Genomic DNA, 24,072 nt, shown 5'->3' on the forward strand with positions numbered 1-24,072 from the left:
AAGATATATATTAACATAAAGCGTAACATTCGTTCTATTCGTATGAAGGTCCAAACCTGAGTTACTCTCTCGTTACTCAGCTTAATTTGAAATTGATCGACTCAGAACTGAATACGCCGCAACACGACAAATAAAGCGTTCAATTAATATATGCAGGAAGAATGAAATTTCAGTTAACGATATCTAAATTATAACAAGCAATAACCATTATCGTTATCATGCAAACCAGAAGAATTACAAAATGTGCTCGAAATGTACGAAATGCAGTAACTACACATCTTTCTGAAAATATTACTAAGCCGTTTTTTTCCAACATGTACCTAAATCACAGGGGGCGTGTTCACATAAGCCTTGTTTTTATTTCATTTATATCTCTTGCTTAATCAAATTATAAATGACCTTAACCCAACAGAGCCCAAAAGCAATGACAAAGTACAAAATTACATGCTTAATACCAGTATACTTTATTGCAAATAAATGTATTGTTGTGCAGAATCAGGTTTTCTTTAACGGTTATAGCGACCTTCACCCTGCAGGAACAGGAATCAAAAAAGTTAAAATGCTATTTGTTAAAAGCCATTATTGATTAAAAACATTTTAGTGCATTATTTGACATTTTCTCACATAGTTCCAGCTAATAAAACGGCATGTCAAGTATAACTACATTTGATGAAAATCACTGCTATTCTACATGACACTCTGCCCACCTGTATTTCTGGTATAAAGCCTTTAGACTGCTTCTTGAATTTGTCAAATTGCACTTTACAGGTGTGTTCAGCACAGGGTCATTCGCCTGGGATCGTTGGTCGCTTTATCGAACAACCAGAACAGACGACCTGCCATGAATGTTGCCCGGGAAATCTGTGTAACGATCATCTGTACACTCGCAGCATTAGTAAGTGTCATCTTAACAAATATGATATTAGTGTACAATATATCCATGTTTGAGTGTATGCTACTTTCTGATGTTATTTATAAAGCAAAAAAGTAACATTTTGGTATGTGTTTTTTTATCAGAAAACTATATGTTATTTTCTGACAACAAAAGAAACGTCTGACGAACTATTTTGTTTAATGATATTGTTTTTACATCGCGCAATGACACTTGTGATAACGTCTGCATAAAGGCAACAGAAAATGTGATTTTGTCATATATATTGCTTGCAGATTTATATTGAGCATAGAATTAATACTTTATCACTCACACGTTTGTTTTGCGGTAAGTTAGCAATAAATGCTCGAGATGACGAGTTGGCAAGTTAAAGAGGTTGGCGTGGCCTTCATCAAACTTTGATTCGTGGTATTCCACCTACTCGACATTTGTGATTAGTAACACTAGATGAAGTCGGATGTCGTACTCGTACGTACTTCAAAGCAAAGTAATTAAATCGAGTTAAATATTTAGATAGGAATGGCCACCAAATATATTGTGGAAGGTTGACTTGACTCTTATTAAACATTGTACGTGTTAATTCACCTATTTCACTCTCGTGAGTACAAAAACTAGCAAGATGAATGGTTCTGTATCGTTCACACTTTAGTTTAATAGCTACACCGAGATAGCCAGCTTTTGCACGGTACTCTGCTCCCAAACTCAGTTTAGTGAGTGCTTAACGCAGCAGGAATTATGCACCGTTTTGGACGAGTTTGGGAGTGCTTTTAACGAGTGATTGAGATTTCCGAGGTTATGGATGATAGCCGTATACCTACGGAGACCAATATTGAGTGTGAATATAGGCGAGTTCTCTATTACATATATACATAGATTGTACTCTGCCTACTTCAGATTGGTGAATTCGAAAAACCGGCTTGTTGGTTTGATAATGGCTTCGGAAGGTATATTAAGATTCTTTCAATCAATGAAACGGTTTTATCCATGGAAATGGGAGCTGTGTCCTTCATTGTAGGTGTTACTCCGCCTTCCTCACACAAAGTTGACAAGTAAAAGCTGGCAGTCTGGTTTTGTACCTTTCGCGGTTTTTGGGTTTTGTACCTACAACGGAGCCAAGAATACAGAGTAGACAGTAGGCAGACACAAACAAATTTGCCGAGTTGTTGTGAATTTGACTTAACAATAAAAATACCATATATTTAAACTTACAGTTGGCGATTGTTCAGATCTCCTAAAGACCGGTCGTTCTTGGCCGTCTGGCGTATACACAATGGACACCTAGCATACACACGAAGGTTGATGTTTTCTGTGACATGGACACTGACGGTGGTGGATGGACAGTAAGAATAATAAAATAATAAATCTGTATACAAATATTTTTACGAAGCGTTTATATATTTCATTCAGACATAAGTGATCAGTCTCTCCATCCATTGAATGTCAACTGTATCTCAACATCAATTTGGATATGGCATTAAGACAGTGGGCTAAGGCCACAATTTCATCAACACGAGATTAACTAAAGGGTATCTCTGATTAAACAGAAAATCAACAGTTAAAGGCGCTATTTTGACTATCAATAAGTAATTAGGAACATGTAAACGGTTAATTTTTTTAAAGGTGTTTCAACACAGAGTCGATGGAAGTGTGGATTTTTTCAAGAATTTTAGCAGCTATGAGAATGGATTTGGATCCCTCCATGGAGATTTTTGGCTAGGTATAGTTATTGGAAATGCTCGGAAATCTTTATCTAACTAATAGAGGTGTTAGTTTGTTTAAATCTGTGCTATTAATGGTGAATGCGCTGTTTAAATTCACGAAATTCGTCGTTCAGATGCATAGTTGGTGTCAATAATATATTATCATGAGAAGGTTATTGCATGAATTCTGACATTCCGTTGCTCTCACCCCTTGTTGGTTCTTTCTATGTGGTCTGCTCCTGTTTACATATGTTCCCTTATAAATGTTCCCGTAAACATTATAAAATGTAGAGTTGTACATAGAAACATGACGGCCAAATCCAGAAGACCACTATTACTTGAAAAATAGTACGTTTTATACCTTTCATACAGGTGTCCCTCTTTGTATTAAACATTCAATCGGTCAGTATATCACTGTATTTTGAGAATAAGTCCAATTTTGAGACGTCAGCGGTCCGTTAAGTATATTTTGGTGGTCCGGGCCTCGCCGAATATACTTTGGACCGCTAACGTCACTTTACTGTATATGGACCGATGAAGTAATTAAACTGGTGAGTCCGGTTTGCGATTTTCACAACGGCCAAACAGGTCAAGTTAACATTATTTGCTTAAAAAAGTTCATCAAAAGCGCTTAAAATATTAAATGGTTATACAAAATGATCGGTTTAATATAAGAAATACACACATTACTTCGGGCCATTTGGCATTATAAGGTCCTTATAATTTCAAATGACCTAAGCAGTGTGTTATATTTCTTAATTGTTAACTTGCACAAATAAGAAATGCTAAGTCTTTGGACAAAGGTTACAATTGTTATTTTGTAACATCATAACTGGTATATTGCCTTTAAGGTTTGCGCTATCTGAACGAAATGTCGTCACGGCGAAACAACACGTTACGTATCGAACTGCGAACACCAAACGCAACGAGGTTGTATGACGTGTACGAGGAATTTAGTGTCGGATCTGGCTCAAACTATACGCTGCATGTGGCAAAAGAGTCGATTCATTAAACTGTATGATTCCAATTTCTGGTACCTTAAATTACACCGTCTAAGCCCTGTACCCATACGATTTTTAAATTTTAAATATAAAAAAAATCGGAACAAATTTTAACTGTAAAGAGGTTGCAAATTCTATCAGTTTTATATTATATATCTAACTCTATGCTAAGTATGATTTTTTATTTGAAAATATATTGCATACTGTAGGACCAAGGTTGTTGATGTATGTTTTCAATTGAAATTCCTTTGACATTCCACCAACTGTTAAACCTGATATTCTTTCTTTTCATCTTTCTTCCCATACATCCCCAGTAAATGTACATTTTACTGACCGTTCCAAGGCGGTACCTATTAATCCTTTATAAGCATGTCTTTGGCGTTTACCCTGTGCCATTAAACAGGGTGTTATGTTTAACTTTTGACTACTGTGCTTGTTTCTGTATTATTTTTTTTTCAAATAAGTATGTTTAATTTTTATATATTTTAAGGTTTAAATTAAATGTTGAATATTTGAAATTAAACTCTATTTATTGGTAAAATACATGTTGTTTTTTTAAAATGGATTAAATTTGCGCATGCGTACTAACTTTAGTCTATTCTTTTATCAGATCATTTTTTATCTCTTTTCTAGATTAATAGAAAAAAAAACTTGTTAATTTCAGTGTCAGATTTATTTTCTTTCAAGAGAACCCTAGACAAACATATTTTTCACTTGTGGCGATTGTTTTTCTTTGATATGGTCTTACATTGAATTCAACATTCTATTTCTTTTATGCTTGATTTGGAATTTTATTAAATTTTGACTAAATTTTCTCAATACCCTCTTTTTAAATAAGTTTTTTCTACGCCGCAACCCGTGGGACGCCCCTCAAGCAAAATTATTTCAAGATCCAGTTTGTGCATATTAATGTTCCCCGATCTGTTTTTATAGTTAATTATTAAGTCGTTTGTTAATCTCAACACTTTATTATTGAAATTTTATGAATGCATTTATTTTCCAAATAATAACAGTTAATGCACAAAGCGCTGTCATATTAAAAAGGGCAAAGATGCATGACCAATTTAGTACGCCGCATTTTATTGAATGAAATTTGAAAGGTCGAACGTGTTAGCAAAACAATTGCGGAAACTCATTTTATAAAAACATTTTTCTTAGTTTATGAGTTTGTTTCATGATACATTGGTATTCAATCATCTATCACTATCAGAGACCAGTCTGATTCGCTTGATAGCAGGTCGCTTTCTAGGTACTGAGTGACGTCAATGCTAAGCTGTTGACAAATTTTGAGGATTGGGTGGGGTAAAACAACATCAGTTTATCTGTAAATAAGTGTGTATCTTTACAGTACAGGTAGATACAAGATAGTCTGTGTCAACAAACCAAAAACATATATCTAAAGAAAAACGTTTTCGAAGATAAAAAACTTACAATTGAAATTTATTACTAAAATGATTGAAGAATTATTAATTTATTTTATTGGTGTTGAAATATTTACATTAAAGTGAACAACCTTTTTTCAGTGGGCTCTACTTACCTATTTTCGCCATACCATGACGGCATGGCATTTACGACTTACGACCACGATATGGATCAGTCGAGTGTATCCAACTGTGCTAACGATTACCACGGGGCATGGTGGTATAAAAGCTGCTATTCTGCCAACTTAAATGGACAGTACTTCGTTCCTGGTACTCACAATGGAACTGGGATAACATATAATTCATTTAAATTTTTAATAAGTCTTAAAGAAAGTAAGATGATGTTTAAATAGGACTGGCAATTTGGTAAAACTACAACTTACAACATGTCGGTATTCATGTTTATTACAACAGTGCTCAGTACACATTACTGTGACTGTTATTGATGTGTTGTGTAGAACATGTAATATACCATGTAATACATTTTAATATGTTTTATTTCGCGGCATTCATATTTTTATTAGAATAAATACGGCGAAGCCTAACTATTTCCAATGCCGTCTGTTTTATTTTATCTTCAATACTTTTAAAACACATGACTTGTTATCACATTAATTCAGACGTTTGTTTAAATGAATCCTATTTAGATCTGCAACTCGAAAAAACGGAAGATTTAAAAAAACTTAATTACCCTTCTTTAGAAGGTGATGTTCCTAGTTCACCATCATATGGTGTTTTTATTGCACAGTTGATAATAATTGCTAGAATATGTACAGATGTAAAAAAAAAATAGCTCTCGCAGTAAACTTATGACGCAAAAACTTTTAAAACAGGGTTTCAGATATTATAAATTAAGGAAAACTTTCTCAAAATGTGTTAATGGTCAATATAATCTCATATCAAAGTACAATAGTAGTCTTTAATCGCTGATTGCTAATAGCATTGTTCATCCCGATTTTTATGGTGATGTTTTAAAGAAGATTCGTAAAATTAAAATGTGTCCAGCAGGTAGTTGGGCAGATAGACTTAATGAATTACTTGGATTTTATTTAAACCGTGGATATAAAGGCAATATTTTGAAGAGCACTTCCTTTTTAGTTTTTTGAAGATGAATACCTGAAACAAAATTTATGGTTGAACATAGCATCCCTTCATAACTAAGCTTTCAGTCCTTTGATTTTTAATGAAGATTTTGCTAATTCATGTTATCTTTGAAACCGTATTTGGTGAACACGTGTTTTGCTGACTCGGAGTGTTTTGGCATGTCACTTCATTTTCTTCAAATATTTTACATTTTCAAATCATTTGGAAGGAAAGATTAGCTAATACGAGTACATGTCGCTTTTATTTTTAATAATGTTTTGATTTGTTCCCAGTTTTAGTACAATGATGCTTTTTATTATGAAACTCTATGATCACACAGTCTTAAACTTTTTATTTTATAAGGCAGACTGTGTGTGGTGTTTATAGTTTCAAACAATGACTGCATCGTATCTTTGAACAGTTTTTGCATTAGGTGCTCTAATTTGTATCCCTCCGTCTGCAGATAGAGTTGGAATCTCTAATCATAGAAGTACTTGGGGTTTACCTATACGATTATTATTATTTGTTCAATTGATAAGTTTCCTCAAGTTAATGCATACTTTGATAAGATTTACCTTTGCGTTTTATCTTTATTAAGGATTGTTGGGACATAAACTGGTTTAAACCAAATTAAATTAAATTTACATTTTACTGACCGTTCCAAGGCGGTACCTAACAATTCTTGATAAACATACCTACTTTTTATATATAGTACGTATGCACTGTGCTGTTTCTAGAGTTGTGGGCTGTTCGTCTATGTTTCTTGTTTGTGATTTTATGTTCTATGTCTTTGGCGTTTACCCAGTGCCACTAAACCGGGTTTATGTTTAAACGTTTTGCTACTGAGCTTGTTTCTGTAGCTTATTACATAAATATTGTACTAGATGTTTGAAACACAAAATTGAATATATCGATGCAAGAGGATATAATTAATACAAGCAAGAATTGTAACTAAATATTTAGTAAAAGATTCTGCAACCTGTCCGTTTTTAAATAGCACTCTTCTGTGCTAATGGAAAGCAGCATATTCACTATTCTGCCTTGATAGAAATAATATCAGTTTTGATAAAACAAATATTAAATTTTATTATGCTTATATATATACAAAAGGATAATACAAATGTTGAAGTTAAACCTAAACTTTCTTCATTTATACACGCTTCCTAAGACTTTATATTCAATTCATAATATTTAAGTTCTTCGCGGCCCATTACAAAGTGCCTTTTTTAAATCGCTTATCACGCAGACGCCATAAAACCTGGATAATGTCAAAGAAACATTAAGAACGTTTGAAGAACCGGGTTTAACTGTTTACCTCAATGAAGAACAAACCCACGTTTGGTTAATCTTATTTTAATATTTATGGGTGTCAAGGGAAGTAATAACAAATAAGTCAGTGCCCTTCCCGCATCGACAGATAAAAGCACCGCCTGATTTAGTTTTAACGCTCCAAAAAGGTTCATATCTTTACAATTTTCAAAGCCAGAGCTTTATGCGAATTGTGTGTGGTTATATTTGCACCAAGCTTCATTTGAACGTGTTTTTTTTTGCATTTTGCAAACGAAGTAGATGAAAACACCACAAAGCTATGACAATTAGACCAGAAATTCAATTTAAGTACCGAGTTCCTAGCTGTCAGACATCGGGAGAGTGCATTAATTGATATCGACAACATGGTGAGGTGTGCAAAAGTAATGCAAGACAAAATGAGATGGTAAACTGAAAACGTTTTTAGACTTATTTTATCTGAAGTTAAAAGGACACAATGAAGATGAATGATCTAGCATTTATTGAGCATTATATTTTAAATATAAAACTCAACAAGACATTGCAATTTTAACAACATACAATATTGCATCACATGTAGAGAACTTAGTTTATATAAATCACAAACCTAAGGATAATGTTTATTTATAATGATTTAAATTACTACGACAAATCAAATACGACTTCATAACTCTTGCGAATACCAGACACATCTGGAACTCGGATTATCACTGGATTTCGTACCTGTTTTGATGCAATGTCTGCGTAATTTATTTTATTTGAGTTAACGATTCTTAAAATGAGATCAATCCTTTTATAGAATGGGCGTGGCCTGGAACAAGGCCATGTAGCAAGTCCCTTTAATTTTAAGTAAGTTGAATTTAAGAATATATCGGCAAACTTCAGTCATAAAATTAGCGTTTTATTAAGCAGTCAAGTCAGTGTTTTAAGTGAATAATTCCTGAGGTTAAAATGATCATTATAATCCTCAACTATTATAGCCCACTTAATACGCACTTCATATTTGTTTTGGTTTAAGTTCCGCCCATTTGCTCACAGGCCTTTTCTAAAGCACCCACGTGTCCTCCTATCGAACCCATTCCCCTAGCAAAGTATTTGATTTTTTTCCAATCTTCAGAAAAAAAAACAATCAAAAGTAGACATTTTTTTAATGAAAACATTTTTACGTGTACGGGTTTATTTAACAACCTAATAGTGTGATGTTGTATGTATGTATGTATTTCTTCAGACCTTGCGGTCAAGGATAACCCGTGAAAGTGCAAGCACTTATTTCCAACGGGGTCCTTTGTTTTTGCTGAAGGGACAGCACGCTGAAGAGACAGTGGTGGGATACAAGGAAGTCCGGGTACGATACCCTAGCTCTTTTTCGAAGAGACCCCTTGGTTCTTTTACGTGCTCGGTGTAAAGCACCGATACACGGGGTACAAATTTCCTGGGTTAAACCAGTACTGAGTACACCACTTTTCCAAGCACTACCCTTTAAATGCCAAGCGCCAGGCAAGGGAGCTACTTGTACCAATTTTTAACGTCTTTTGGTATGACGCGGCCAGGGATCGAACCCACGACCTCCCGCTCCGTAGGCGGACGCTTAACCACTAGGCCACGGAGACGGTTAAAACATTATTAAAACATGTTAAACATTGGGGATTTCAGAATTCGTTGATGTTCATTACATTCAGAGATTAGTATGAAATAAATTATTTCAGGAGTCATTGCAATAGATATTAACACCCATAGGATTGATATATCAGCCGTTTAAGGTTTTTTGAAAGGGAATTTGTTTTTATAATTTCCTCATTCGCAGATCACTGAGATAATTGTGTTTTTTCTTTTCTTAACTGTAAAGTTTCCCAACTTCGCCATATTTTGCGTCGCATTTTTTTTTCAAAATGGGCAGGAAAAGCCTTGGCTTCTATATTTTCTTTAAGTTGATGGTTCTTGGATCAAAAAAGGCTGAAGGTCTCAGTGTTTGTAGCTAGGTGACAGCGGCACCAATAATTCAAATATATTCCCTGATTAAAGAAATGAGACAAGGGATTGTAGATTCCAAAAGAAGATCGATTGTATTTATAAATAGAAAATGTTTTAATACTTATGATAGTTGATGGCTGTAAGATGATTGCGATATGTTATATAAATAGCACAAACATAAAAAGACATTAAAAGACTTTTTTTAAAAAAATACATGCCATAATGGTGTATATGAATTCTAATACGCACAAACACACACGCACCCTCCCCTCCCCACCCCCATACACACACATTTTCAAGAACCCACACTATTGCATGACTTTCAGTATGTTATTGTAAGACTCTGATTATTAAAGCTCTTTTTTTTTCTTCAAAAATATATTGTCCTATGACTTTTGTCTAGGGAAATGTTTGTTCAGAACTGACTACGGGTTGTTTCAAAGAGAAAATGTAAACAAAATCAATATGTGAAATGTAATTTAGATATTTTATAAATTAATTCGCATTACTTGCACATTAGTTTTTTCCTTGGCATATGCTAACCGTAGTTTTTGTCTTGAGGTTGCCGATACACAAAAACTTATTTGCTATACTTGGTGTACTTGTCTTAATTTTGTGCGAATGCATCCTTATCTCCCTTTGTCCAAAATTCACTTCACCAGTATATTTTGTTAGAAAAAGATTTTAGTAATACGCAAAAGTCCGTTATGCTTGCTACGTACCTACCGGCCAGCCAACCTATTCATTTAAATTTAGATAAGCTTTCTAAAAGAGGAAACTGTACATGTTTTTCCTTTCCACATAGTCTATGACAATAAACAAGAACACTGATAACATCTTAGGTCAAACTGCTTCTTAATATAAAGGTTTGCTGAAAGTAGTAGTGTATGTTGTTCAATAGTGAAATCAAGCGATGGTTTTGGTTGCATTTGGCAAGTTTTTATTTTACTATCTTTATTCTTAACTCAGTCAAAATACAAACACATAAATGTAAACGTTGAATTTAGAACTACCAACTAATCTATAATTGCAAAATGCTGTGACATTAAATAATAAGTTATGATCATTCATGTTTTCATGTTTTCTTGTATATTTCAGTGTTTTTGATTGTGATTCTTGTCAAGGTGTTCGCGACTGATTTTGAAAAGCGATGTAAGTGAAAATATCCATTTAGTAATTTCCAAATATACACGTTTACTACTAATTAATTGATTATGATTTTAAACAGTAAAATCATATCAATTGTGTGCGCTGCACCTCCAACACATCATGACGCAAACACATGTAACTAATTGAGTAACACTCTGCAAAGTTGTTTTTTCTATGATCAAACATCAGCGGAATTAAACGACGATCTATGAAAAACATCATTTTATAAGTTATCTAAAGACTCATTGGTAGCAAGAAATCCTAGGTGCTAAATATATTTATGACAAAACATAAAGTGAATAAAAGATGAATAATGAAGCATACTCGATACCGACTAATTGTTATATTTTTTTTTTATCTGAAAAAATATTCATACTTGTATAATGCTCATACGTACAACTCTCTTTAGAAGCTGTTATATAAAAAGCAGAAACATTTGTGTTTAATAAGCCACCACGAACGCCTGCAGTCCGAGCCCATGTGTTCACGGGTCGTGTTTCAGCAGCGCTTCCAACAACTTTACGTGCGTGTGTGATGGGGATTTCACTGGTCAAAACTGCGACACTCCCATCTGTACGTGTATAGTAACGTTGTGTATATCTGATTTATAATGATGCAAATAATTGTATATGGCAACTTTAAAACGTTTCTCATTTGATCATTCAAAACAAGCATTGTTGTTTGGTTGCATGTTAAAATATTGCTGAGAGTCTGAGAGTTATTTTATGTAAACACATGCTATCTGCGTTTAAAGTAAACTGTGTGTCAAGTGGTCAAGAGTTCTCATACAATGCGCATATAGACGGAGCTTCCTACACCCGGGATGTATGGCACCCATATTAAGTCGCCATTGGTCATAAATAGCTCAACTCATAGAGTCCGGGAGTAATATGCTTATAAGATCGTGTATTAAATGCATATGACTTTAGCTATTGAGTCATGACGGGATACTGCACCCTGAGTTTGTTTGGTAGAACCATTCTGAACTCATGGATACCAACAATAGTGATATAATGTTTAGAAAGACCTTCACATTAGTCTTATAAAAAGATTTGAAGATCGGCTCGCCATTGCATTGTCTTGATGCTCAAGCCTTGCTTCTAACAGCTACAAGATTGCGACGGATGAATACATTTTCAACGCTATAACTCTATACACTTAATGTGTATATATAGTTCTCCTTCTTATAGCTGGATTGTGATTGTCGTTCGTCCTTGTTGAAATATTTAGCTATTATTACATACTTTTATCTGCTTCTCACACTTTTATTATTTAAATTTTCGTAGATGTTACAGTTGCCAGAATATAAAGACGCCATCAACATGCAAGCAGACTCAGAAGTGTACAACGGGACAGGTAAATGAAATCTATAAGCAAGGAAGCTATTCAACAGTCATCAATGCAGATTTGTAAATGTAAAATATATGACCCAGGGAGCTTTAAGCATATAAAGGAACATGTAAGAAAATAATATGAGCCATGAAGCTATTGGAAGGTAACCAAAATGCACAATATATGAGTCAGGCCGGAAACCAAACCCGGTCTTTTTTGGTGAGAAGCTTGCTGGCTGAAATACAAACATTAAAATGTTGAATAAAATATTTAACCGTGAATATTGAAAAAAGTAAAAAATTGCTATATTCTTAAACAACAATTATTGATTGAAAGAAGCAAATGAAATATTTACCAATAACATAAAAGTAATTCATGTCAATAAAAATAAAAAAGTTCCAAACTATTCGTTTTCGATAAACACACATTTATTTTTGTTTGTACTTTCTTATATTTACAGATAAACACAGATGCACGATATCATTTATTTTTCAGTCATGCTTTATGGAAGCAACAACCACAGCCAATGGTGTTTTATATCGAATGGGGTGTCAACCTAGCGCAGTGAGTTTGCTCTTATATATTAGACCAATGCAGTTTACAGTATTGCTCTACTTTTTCTATTTTATCTTTCAAAGACATTGTCAGAAATGCATTACGTGTGTGAGTATACATAAATATGAAATTATTTTATCAGATTATGACATTTATTTTCATGGCGTCAAATTATCCAGTTCAAACTTAATCAGACTTGTTTTTTTTTCCATTTTAATGGCGTCAAATGTTGCATTACATGTGTGATTATAAATCGAAGATGAAATTTGATTTATGGATTCAAATCCCCATATTCAAACTTTATCAGATTCCTAATTGATTTTTTTCTCTGATGGCGTCAACTCATCAAATTCAAATGTCATCAGATTGGATTTATTTTATGGTGTCAATACATGGCCTGTAGGATGTTCAAAACCCTAAGAATCTCTGGACCGGTCTGTGAACTGTTTCTGTCCATCTCACCAAGCAGATGTGTACTTTAGTGTTAATGATTGAAGAATGCCAGCGTTCATGGGCTGCACAAGTGATGTTCAGTTCATTTGAAAGAACAGCAGCTTTACGTTTGTCAGAGTGATATCCGGGTGAACGGGTGCGTTGTCCACAAAGAGGATGATATATTTGTTTGCAGCCCTTATCATTTTCCGGTCAAACGATCTTCAAAGTACCAGCTGTGCATCCATGCGATCTTGTTGCTGTAGTATTTGACCGGCAATTTGTTCACAGAGATCGACTCAAAGCATCGGTGCTTACGTGCCTTGCCAATCATCATCATCATCATCATCATCATCATCATCATCATCATCATCATCATCATCATCATAACCGCATCATCTTAAACATCACCATCATAATTACAACAGCATCATTGTAACAAATATGGGCTTAACAACCTACCTGTCATTGAGGCACAGAGAGCTCGCCTATCCCGGTAGAACAGTCCTGACCCATCAATGTTAAAGATGTCCCAAGGAGCATAGCCCTCACAAAATGATGCAATCTGGTCTAACCACTTGGCGACTGTGATCTGGTTAACTTCGCCAAGCTCACCACCTTGTTTCTTAAAACAATGTTGTGTCTAGTAAGGAATGACTCCAACCACCCATTGCTAGCCTTATATTCAGGAAGACTTAAGCATACTTATTGGCTTTGGTCTGAATTAATGGTCCATAAACAGTAACAAGACGAGCACAAGCGTACACAAACCATGCATACACGAGTTCATCCAGTTCCTCATTTCCTGTAATTTTCCTCTGTCATTTTGCGTTTGGATTTTCATTGCTCTCATATATTACGCTTAAACAAGAAATTGATTTGAGTCCGTCCATATTTAAATTCCTTGGCAACACTTCTTGCACTACGGCCGTTTTCTAATATCGTTATACACTCGACACATTCTTTTAGAGTCAAACACTTTCGATTAGTCTTATTTTCAGCCATATTCAAAGTTAAAAAAACACAAGAACAATAGATATTAAATAAAAAAATAAATCCGTGCACTTTGAAAATTAAAATGGACATGCGTATAAATCGTAACTCGTTTCACACCTTCGAATGACAATACAAACTGTAATTTCATAATAACCGCTGTTTTTGTCGGTATTTGATAAATAACTTCGTAATTATTTAAGCATCTTTATTGATTGTGTGAATTCTGATCAAAGCATTAGCCCACGTGTTATAAACATGATTTATCGCTGAGTAAACACGCATGGCAATCTGTTGATGCAATATGCATTTTCATTGGATGAGGGAAGTATCCGAGGCCGTCATTCTTTTCCGTAAACTTCAGTACTCAATTAAAGATGCGTATTGGAAAACAAATGTAAGCGGAAGTGTCAGTGACAAGGGATTAGTGGCCGCTAATAAGTGTTTATATTACTTCATGTGGTCAAAAATTAGTGGCCGCAGCCGCGTTAGACTGTTGGCAGCTTAAGTCACGTACTTTATATAGTAAAAACGTACGGGGGAATTATGAGTGGCCCGATAATGCAGGTGATTCTTTAAAGCAGGTGACCGTTCAACCAGGATGACTGTATACATATTGTGGAAGGAGATCTTTTGAAGAATTTAAACGTTTTTTCTATCTTAATAATTAATTAATTATGAACCACTAATATGTTTTGCGTAATCGGTCATTGCCGGGTGTAGAGATCCCGAAGGCGTCATGAAAAATCGTTTACCTCATGTCTTTGCTATGATAAGATATATATTAACGTAAAGCTTAACATTCGTTCTATTCGTATGAAAGTCCAAAACTGAGTTACTCTCTCGTTACTCAGCTTAATAAGTTTGAAATTGATCGACTAAGAACTGAATACGCCGCAACACGACACATAAAGCGTTCAATTATTACATGCAGGAAGAATGAAATTTCAGTTACCGATATCTAAATTATAACAAGCAATAACCTTTATCGTTATCATGCAAACCAGAAGAATTACAAAATGTGCTCGAAATGTACGAAATGCAGTAACTACACATCTTTATGAAAATAAAACTAAGCCGTTTTATTTCCAACATGTACCTAAATCACAGGGGGCGTGTTCACATAAGCCTTGTTTTTATTTCATTTATATCTTTTGCTTTTTTCTAGTCAAATTATAAATGACCTTAACCCAACAGAGCCCAAAAGCAATGACAAAGTACAAAATTACATGCTTAATACCAGTATACTTTATTGCAAATAAATGTATTGTTGTGCAGAATCAGGTTTTCTTTAACGGTTATAGCGACCTTCACCCTGCAGGAACAGGAATCAAAAAAGTTAAAATGCTATTTGTTAAAAGCCATTATTAATTAAAAACATTTTAGTGCATTATTTGACATTTTCTCACATAGTTCCAGCTAATAAAACGGCATGTCAAGTATAACTACATTTGATGAAAATCATTGCTTAGCTACAGGACACTCTACCCACCTGTATTTCTGGTATAGTGCCTTGATACTGCTTCTTAAATTCGTCAAATTGCACTTTACAGGTGTGTTCAGCACAGGGTCATTCGCCTGGGATCGTTGGTCGCTTTATCGAACAACCAGAACAGACGACCTGCCATGAATGTTGCCCGGGGAACTTGTGTAACGATCATCCGTGTACTCGCAGCATTAGTAAGTGTCATCTTAACAAATATGATATTAGTGTACAATATATCCATGTTTGAGTGTATGCTACTTTCTGATGTTATTTATAAAGCAAAAAAGTAACATTTTGGTATGTGTTCTTTTATCAGAAAACTGACGAACTATTTTGTTTAATGATATCGTTTTTACATCGCGCAATGACACTTGTGATAACGTCAGCATAAAGGCAACAGAAAATGTAATTTTGTCATATATATTGCTTGCAGATTTATATTGAGCATATAATTAATACTTTATCACTCACACGTTTGTATTACGGTAAGTTAGCAATAAATGCTCGAGATGACGAGTTGGCAAGTTTAAGAGGTTGGCGTGATCTCCATCAAACTTCGATTCGTGGTATTCCACCTACTCGACATTTGTGATTAGTAACAATAGATGAAGTCGGATGTCGTACTCGTACGTGCTTCAAAGCAAAGTAATTAAATCGAGTTAAATATTTAGATAGGAATAGCCACCAATATATTATGGAAGGTTGACTTGACTCTTATTAAACATTGTACGTGTTAATTCACCTATTTCACTCTCGTGAGTACAAGAACCAGCTAGATGAATGGTTCCGTATCGTTCAGACTTTAGTTTAATAGTTACACCGAGATAGCCAACTTTTACATGGTACTCTGCTGCCAAATTCAGTTTAGTGAGTGCTTAACGCAGCAGGAATTATGCACCGTTTTGGGCGAGTTTGGGAGTGCTTTAACGGGTGATTGAGATTTCCGAGGTTATGGGTGATAGCCGTATACCTACGGAGACCAATATGGAGTGGGAAATAGGCAAGTTCTCTATTACATCTATCACATAGATTGTACTCTGCCTACATCAGATTGGTGAATTCGAAAAGCCGGCTTGTTAGTTTGGTAACGGCTTTGGAGGGTATATTGAGATTCTTTTAATCAATTAAACGGTTTGATCCAGGGAAATTGGATCTGTGTCCTTCCCTTTTATCACACATTGTAGGTGTTACTCCGCATTCCTCACACACAGTCGACAAGTAAAAGCTGGCGGTCGGGTGTTGTACCTTTCGCGGTTTTGGGGTTTTGTACCTGCAAATGAGTCAAGAATACAGAGTAGACAGTAGGCAGACACAAACAAATTTGCCGGGTTGTTGTAAAATTTGATAAAAATAAGATATAATTAAACTTACAGTTGGCGATTGTTCAGATCTCCTAAAGACCGGTCGTTCTTGGCCGTCTGGCGTATACACAATGGACACCTGGCAGACACAGGCGCAGGTTGATGTTTTCTGTGACATGGACACTGACGGTGGTGGATGGACAGTAAGAATAATAAATCTGTATACAAACAGTTTTACGAAGTGTTTATATGTTTCAATTAGACATTACTTATCAGTCTCTCCATTTATTGAATGCCAACTGTATCTAAACATTTGGATATGGTATTAAGACTGCGGGCTAAGGCCACAATTCCATCTACACGAGATTAACTGAAGGGTATCACTGGATTAAACAGAAAATCAACATTTAAAGGCGCTTTTTTGACTATACAATACGTAATTAGGAACATGCAAACGGTTATGTTTTTTAAAGGTGTTTTAACACAGAGTCGATGGAAGTGTGGATTTTTTCAAGAATTTTAGCAGCTATGAGAATGGATTTGGATCCCTCCATGGAGATTTTTGGCTAGGTATAGTTATTGGAAATACTCGGAAATCTTTATCTAACTAACAGAGGTGTTAGTTTGTTTAAATGTTGATATTAATGCTGAATGCACTTTTTTATGCACGAAATTCGTCGTTCTGATAAATGGTTGGTGTCAATAATATATTATCATAAGAAGGTTATTGCATGGATTCTGACATTCCCGTTGCTCTACAAATCACCCCTTGTTGGTTCTTTCTATGTGGTCTGCTCCTGTTGACATATGTTCCCTTATAAATGTTCCCGTAAACATTAAAAAATGTCGGGTAGTACATAGAAACTTGACGGCCAAATCCAGAAGTCTACTATAACTTGAAAAATAATACGTTTTATGCCTTTCATAAATGTGCCCCTCTTTGTATCAAAAAGTCAATCGGTCTATATATCACTGTATTTTGAGAATAAGTCCAATTTTGTGACGTCAGCGGTCCGGTAAGTATATTTTGGTGGTCCGGGCCTCGCCGAATATACTTTGGACCGCTTACGTCACGTTACTATATATGGACCGATAAAGTAATTAAACTGGTGAGTCCGGTTTGCGATTTTCACAACGGCCATACAGGTCGCAAGTTAACATTATTTGCTTGAAAACGTTCATCAAAAGAGCTTTAAAATATCAAATGGTTATACAAAATGATTGGTTTAATATAAGAAATACACACATTACTTCGGGCCATTTGGCATTTTAAGGACTGGCCAGTCCTTATAATTTCAAATGACCTAAGTAGTATGTTATATTTCTTAATTGTTTACTTGCATAAATAAGAAATGCTAAGTCTTTGGACAAAGGTTACAATTGTTTATTTTGTAACATCATAACTGGTATATTGCCTTTAAGGTTTGCGCTATCTGAACGAAATAACGTCACGGCGAAAGAACACGTTACGTATCGAACTGCAAACACCAAACGCAACGAGGTTGTATGACGTGTACGAGGAATTTAGTGTCGGACCTGGTTCAAACTATACGCTGCATATGGGCAAAAGAGTCGATTCATTAAACTGTATGATTTCAATTTCTGGTATCTTGAATTGAAATGTCTAAGCCTTTAACCCATACGGTTTTTATCTTTTAAATATAAAAAAAATCGGAACAAACTTTAAATGTTATGAGATTGCAAATTCTATCAATTGTTTATTATATTTCCAACTCGAGTACAAGGTATGATTTTATTAGAACAAAAGCCAACATTGGAAAATATGTTGCATACCGTAGAACCAAGTTTGTTGGTAATAATATGTTTGTTTTCCATTGAAATACAATTGACATTCCCTCAAATATGCTGAACCTGATATTGCTTCTTTATATCTCTTCAGAGTTATAAATCCCCAGTAAATTTACAGTTTACTGACCGTTCCAAGGCGGTACCTTACAATCTTTGATAAACATACCTAGTTTTTTTTATAAAGTGTATATGCACTGTGCTATATGTGGAGTTTTGTGCTGTTGTTCCATATTACCTGTTTGTGATTTTTTTAGTTCTATGTATTTGGCGTTTACCGTGTGCCATTAAACGGGGTTTATGTTTAAACCTTTTTGCTGCTTGTTTCTGTATTTTTTCACATTAGTATGCATAATTTATTTACTAATATATATATTTTAAGCTTTAATTTAAATGTTGAATGTTTGAAATTCAAACTATATTTTATTTTTAAAACATTTTTTTTTTCAAAATGGAATTTTTAGAGAAATAGAGGAAACTTGTTCATTTCAGTGTCAGATCGTATTTCCTTTCACGTTAGTCCTAGAAAAACACATTTTCATGAGTTGCAGGTCGCTTTCAAGGTAATGAGTGAATACCATGCTGGGCTGTTGACAAATTTTGAGGCTTGGGTGGGGTAAAAACAACATCAGTTTATCTGTAAACAATTGTGTATCTTTACAGTACGGGTAGATACAAGATAGTTTGTGTAAACAAACCAAAAACATTATTCTAAAGAAACGAAAAGTTTTCGAAGATGAAAAACTAACAATGGAAATGATTCTACTAAAATGATTTAAGTATTATTATATAAATGGTGATTAAATATTTACATTAACCTGAACAACTTTTTTTCAGTGGGCTCTACTTACCTATTTTCGCCATACCATGACGGCATGGCATTTACGACTTACGACCACGATATGGATCAGTTGAGTGTATCCAACTGTGCTAACGAGTATCACGGTGCTTGGTGGTATAATAGCTGCTATTATGCCAACTTAAATGGACAGTACTTTGTTCCTGGAACTCACAACGGGACTGGGATAACATATAATTCATTTAAATTTTTAATAAGTCTTAAAGAAAGTAAGATGATGTTTAAATAGGACTGGCAATTTGGTAAAACTACAACTTACAGCAAGTCGGTATACATGTTTATTACAACAGTGCTCAGTACACATTACTGTGACTGTTATTGATGTGTTGTGTAGAACATGTAATATGCCATGTAATACATTTTAATATGTTTTATTTCACAGCGTTGATATTTTTATTAAAATAAATACGGCAACGCCTAACTATTTCTATGGTATCTGTTTTAGTTTTATCTTCAATTCCTTTTAAACCCATGATTTGCTATCGCATTAATTCAGACGTGTGTTTTTTACTAGATGTTTGAAACACATAATTGAATATATCGAATTGAATGTAAGCAGGAGGATATAATTAATACCCTTAGCGAAGTATCTTAGCTAAATAGTTCGTGAAGGATTCTGCAACCTGTCTGTTTTTGATAGCAGTCCTCTGCGCTCATGGAAAGCAGCATATGCGCCCTTCTACATTGACAGAATAAACTGCGTGAGAAATAATATCAGTTTGATAAAATATATAAATTTTACAAACGGATGCATGACTTGTTATCGCATTATTTCAGACGTGTGTTTTAATGCATCCTATTTAGATCTGCAACTCGAAGAAAAGGAAGATATATTGAGTATCAATCTTTATGATAAACGTGATAATTTTAACTTTAAAATAATTAATTACCCTTCTTTAGATGGTGATGTTCCTAGTTCACCATCATATGGTGTTTTTATTGCACAGTTGATAAGATTTGCTAGACTATGTACAGCTCTCGCAGTAAACTTATGAAGCAAAAACTTCTAAAACAGGGTTTCAGATATTATAAATTAAGGAAAACTCAAAATGTGTTTATGGTCATTATAATCTCATATCAAAGTACAATAGTAGTCTTTAATCGGTGATTGCTAATAGTATTGCTCATCCCGATTTTATGGTGATGTTTTAAAGAAAATTCGTAAAATTAAAATGTTTCCAGCAGGTAGTTGGGCAGATAGACTTAATGAATTACTTGGATGTTATTTAAACCGTGGATATAAAGGCAATATTTTGAAGAGCACTTGCCTTCTAGTTTTTGAAGATGAATACCTGAAACAAAATTGAACATAGCATCCTTCCATAACTAAGCTTTAAGTCCTTTGATTTTTAATGAACATTTTGCTAATTCATATTATCTTTAAAACCGTATTTGGCGAACACGTTTTTGGCTTACTCGGAGTGTTTTGGCATGTGAATTCATTTTGTTCAAATATTTTACATTTTCAAGTCATTTGGAAGGAAAGATTAGCTAATGTATGTCGCTTTTATTTTTAATAATGTTTTCATTTGTTCCCAGTTTTAGTACAATGATGCTTTTTATTATGAAACTCTATGACCAAACAGTTTTAAACCTATTTTATGAGGCAGACTGTGTGAAATGTTTATAGTTTCAAACAATGACTGCATCGTATCTTTGAAAAGTGTTTGCATTAGGTGCTCTGAATTGTATCCCTCCGTCTGCAGATGGAGTTGGGATCTCTAATCATAGAAGTACTTGGGGTTTACCTATACGTTTATTATTATTATTTTTATTGATAAGTTTCCTCAAGTTAATGCATACTTTGATAAGATTTACCTTTTGGGTTTTATCTTTATCGCTTATCACGCAGACGCCATAAAACCTGGATAATGTCAAAGAGACATTTAGAACGTCTGAAGAACTGGCTTGAACTGTTTACCTCAAAGAAGAACTTATATAACGAACTCAAGTTTGGTTAATCCTATGTTAATACTTATGGATGTCAAGGGAAATAATAACAAATAAGTCAGTGCCCATCTCGCATCGACAGATAAAAGCACCGCCTGATTTAGTTTTAACGCACCAAAAAGGTTCATTACTTTACAATGATCAAAGCCAGAGTTATATGCGTATCGTGTGGGATTATCTTTCCACAAAGCTTCATTTGAACGTTGTTTTTTTGCGTTATGCAAACGAAGCCGATGAAAACGACACAAAGCTATGACAATTAGACCAGAAATTCAATTTAAAGCTGCCCTCTCACAGACCAGACTAAACGTTTTGACAACTTTTTTTTGTCTTTGAACAAGCCAATATTTGCGAAAATCCATGGAAACCATTATATAAGAATGCTTACAAAAAATAGAGCGCAGATTTATATAGTTAAGTTCAAAAATTGATGTTTTATGCATTTTTTTTAAAAGTTAGTAACGGTTTAAGCTATGAAACACTAATTTTCGAACGGAAATATGAAAATCTACGATCTGATTTTTTGTCAACAATCTTACATCATTGGGCTGCAGATATTAACCGTACGCCAAAAATTGCTCTTTCCAAGACAAAAAATAAAAAAGTTGTAAAAATGGTAAATCCGTAGGAGTGCAGCTTTAAGTACCAAGTTCCTAGCTGTCAGACATCGGGAAAGTGCTTCAATGGAGACAACATAGTGAGGTGTGCAAAAGTAATGCAAGACACAATGTGATAATAAACTGAAAACATGTTTAGACCTATTTCATCTTAAGTTAAAAGGACACAAATGAAAGGGAATAATCCAGAATATACTGAGCGTTATATTTTAAATATAAAACTTAATAAGGTATTGCAATTTCAAAAACATACAATATTGCACCCCATGTAGAAGACTTAGTTTAATTAAATCACAAACCTCAGGAAAACGGTTATTTATAGTCATGTTTAATTACTACTACACATCAAACCAAATATTAACCTGCCAAAAGGTTGCCTCATCACGTACATATTAAATTGATATAGTAACATTAAATTAATTTTTCCCTGACTAATGTTAAATTAATTAGTTTTTGCCTCTGAACGACAATCATAATATTAATTGACATATATGACTCCATTTAATTTTGTAAAGTTTTGAAGCCCATACATCCATAGCTCACTTTGACATAAGTTATCTGATTACTTGTTTTTGTTTGCAAATTATGTTACGCAAATGCAAGTCCGTTTCACTAGCTTAGCCCCCGCCATCCGGCGAACCTTCTAAATTGATATTTGATTAACTTTTGCTAGCTACGCCCAGTTAACCAGCTATCATGCTACTCATATGAACTTAGGTCTTTTTTCCCTGACTAAACCCCCTCCTGCGAACCAACTAATATTAACTTAGATTCACTTTCTAAAAGGAGAAACCGTACATGTATTCCTCTCACTTTTATTGCACAGATATGATCACAGGTCAAATTGCACCTCCTCATGTTATTTTCGGAAAGGAAGTGACGTATTCAATTCATCAATGAAATCAAACGATGGTATTTGGTGAGTATTTATCTACTTAACTTAAATTTAACATGTACAAGTATTTGTAAACGTTATTTTGATTTTGAAGCTATCAAAAAATATGGCACCGCTACTAATATATAATATAAAAATCCGAACAGCTGTGAAATAAACTTATAAATACGATATCATTATTCAATTTCTCATGTTTTCGTGTGTTTTTTTCAGTTGTTTTTATTGTTAATGCTTACGAGTTGTTCGCGACTGATCTTGATGATCAATGTAAGAGAAAATGTACCAATACTTGGATATGCTTAATATAATGAATAAATATTGCTTATTTGTAGTAAAAGGCCTCCGGCCAAAACGATATATCAAGATGTTTCAAAAAGGAACTGCCGTTGTCAATGTATCACTGTGTTTAAATATTGAAGCTTGTTCATTGTGATACTCACTCTTACCATTTTATAGTGAGTTCCGAATTCGGAAGACACCCGCTATCATCCGTGGAAGACGGCCAGGCATTTACGACTTACGATCATGACAGATCAGTTGTCTGAAGTTGCTACCTATCACACTGGAATGATATATAGTTTATTTGCCGCCCAATTAAGTCTAAAAGAAAGTAAAATGATGTTTAAATAAAACTCGCACACTTGTGAAACTAGAAAATCAAATATGGTTTATATATAACTATATAGTTCAATAAACAATTCTTACGTTTTTGATCTCTTGTTTTACCTTCACTACTGAGATGTTCTGTGAAACAATGAACTTACACGTGATGGCACAGTAACACTGACAAATCAGTGTCTTCACCAACACCAACAATGCTGGTGACTTGGAATAGGTAACAGCTATCATGACAATATCAAAGTCCGAGTCCGCCTCCGCTTTTGTGACATCTACTCGCGTATCCTCAAAGTCATTGCTAGCAAGTCTATAAAATTCTACTTATATGCTACGTTTATAAGTAAGTCTTCCTGTACTCTACCTTTGCACCAACGCGTTCTCAAGTTTGTCCTTTGACCTGTTGTCCTTTGTCGATAGTTCATCGCTGTAACCGTTAAACACAATACTCTTTGGGTAGTAATCCGTTAAATACTTTACAAACAATGCACAAAACGCATTGAAGGTTCAGTCTCTTGGCTTTTTTATGAGCCGTCCCCTGTCAAACACAGTTTGTTTCAAATAGGCACAACATACTGTCAAGTATTGATTTTATTAGGTCCTGTGTCAGTACTGATAATTGGCTTGTCACAGAAGTTGTACACTTTCAAACACTAATGGTGGGTAGATGCACAAGTCATATGCAAAGAAATTATGCAAGTCATCTACAGGCACATCTCCTTGGGCA

At 34.4% G+C, this 24,072-nt stretch overlaps 1 long non-coding RNA gene and 1 pseudogene across 1 annotated transcript; both read left to right on the forward strand.

Annotated features, from left to right (window-relative positions):
- Positions 1-2,177: 2,177 nt before the first annotated feature.
- On the forward strand, positions 2,178-3,540 carry LOC128221073 (uncharacterized). The gene is made up of 3 exons (XR_008258887.1): positions 2,178-2,232; positions 2,513-2,609; positions 3,444-3,540. It is a non-coding gene; the product is annotated as an uncharacterized LOC128221073 (long non-coding RNA).
- Positions 3,541-11,790: 8,250 nt separating this feature from the next.
- On the forward strand, positions 11,791-19,532 carry LOC128221671 (microfibril-associated glycoprotein 4-like; annotated as a pseudogene).
- The last annotated feature ends 4,540 nt before the right edge of the window (positions 19,533-24,072 follow it).

The sequence above is a fragment of the Mya arenaria genome, chromosome 16 (genome assembly GCF_026914265.1).
Source record: "Mya arenaria isolate MELC-2E11 chromosome 16, ASM2691426v1".
Classification (NCBI taxonomy): domain Eukaryota; kingdom Metazoa; phylum Mollusca; class Bivalvia; order Myida; family Myidae; genus Mya; species Mya arenaria.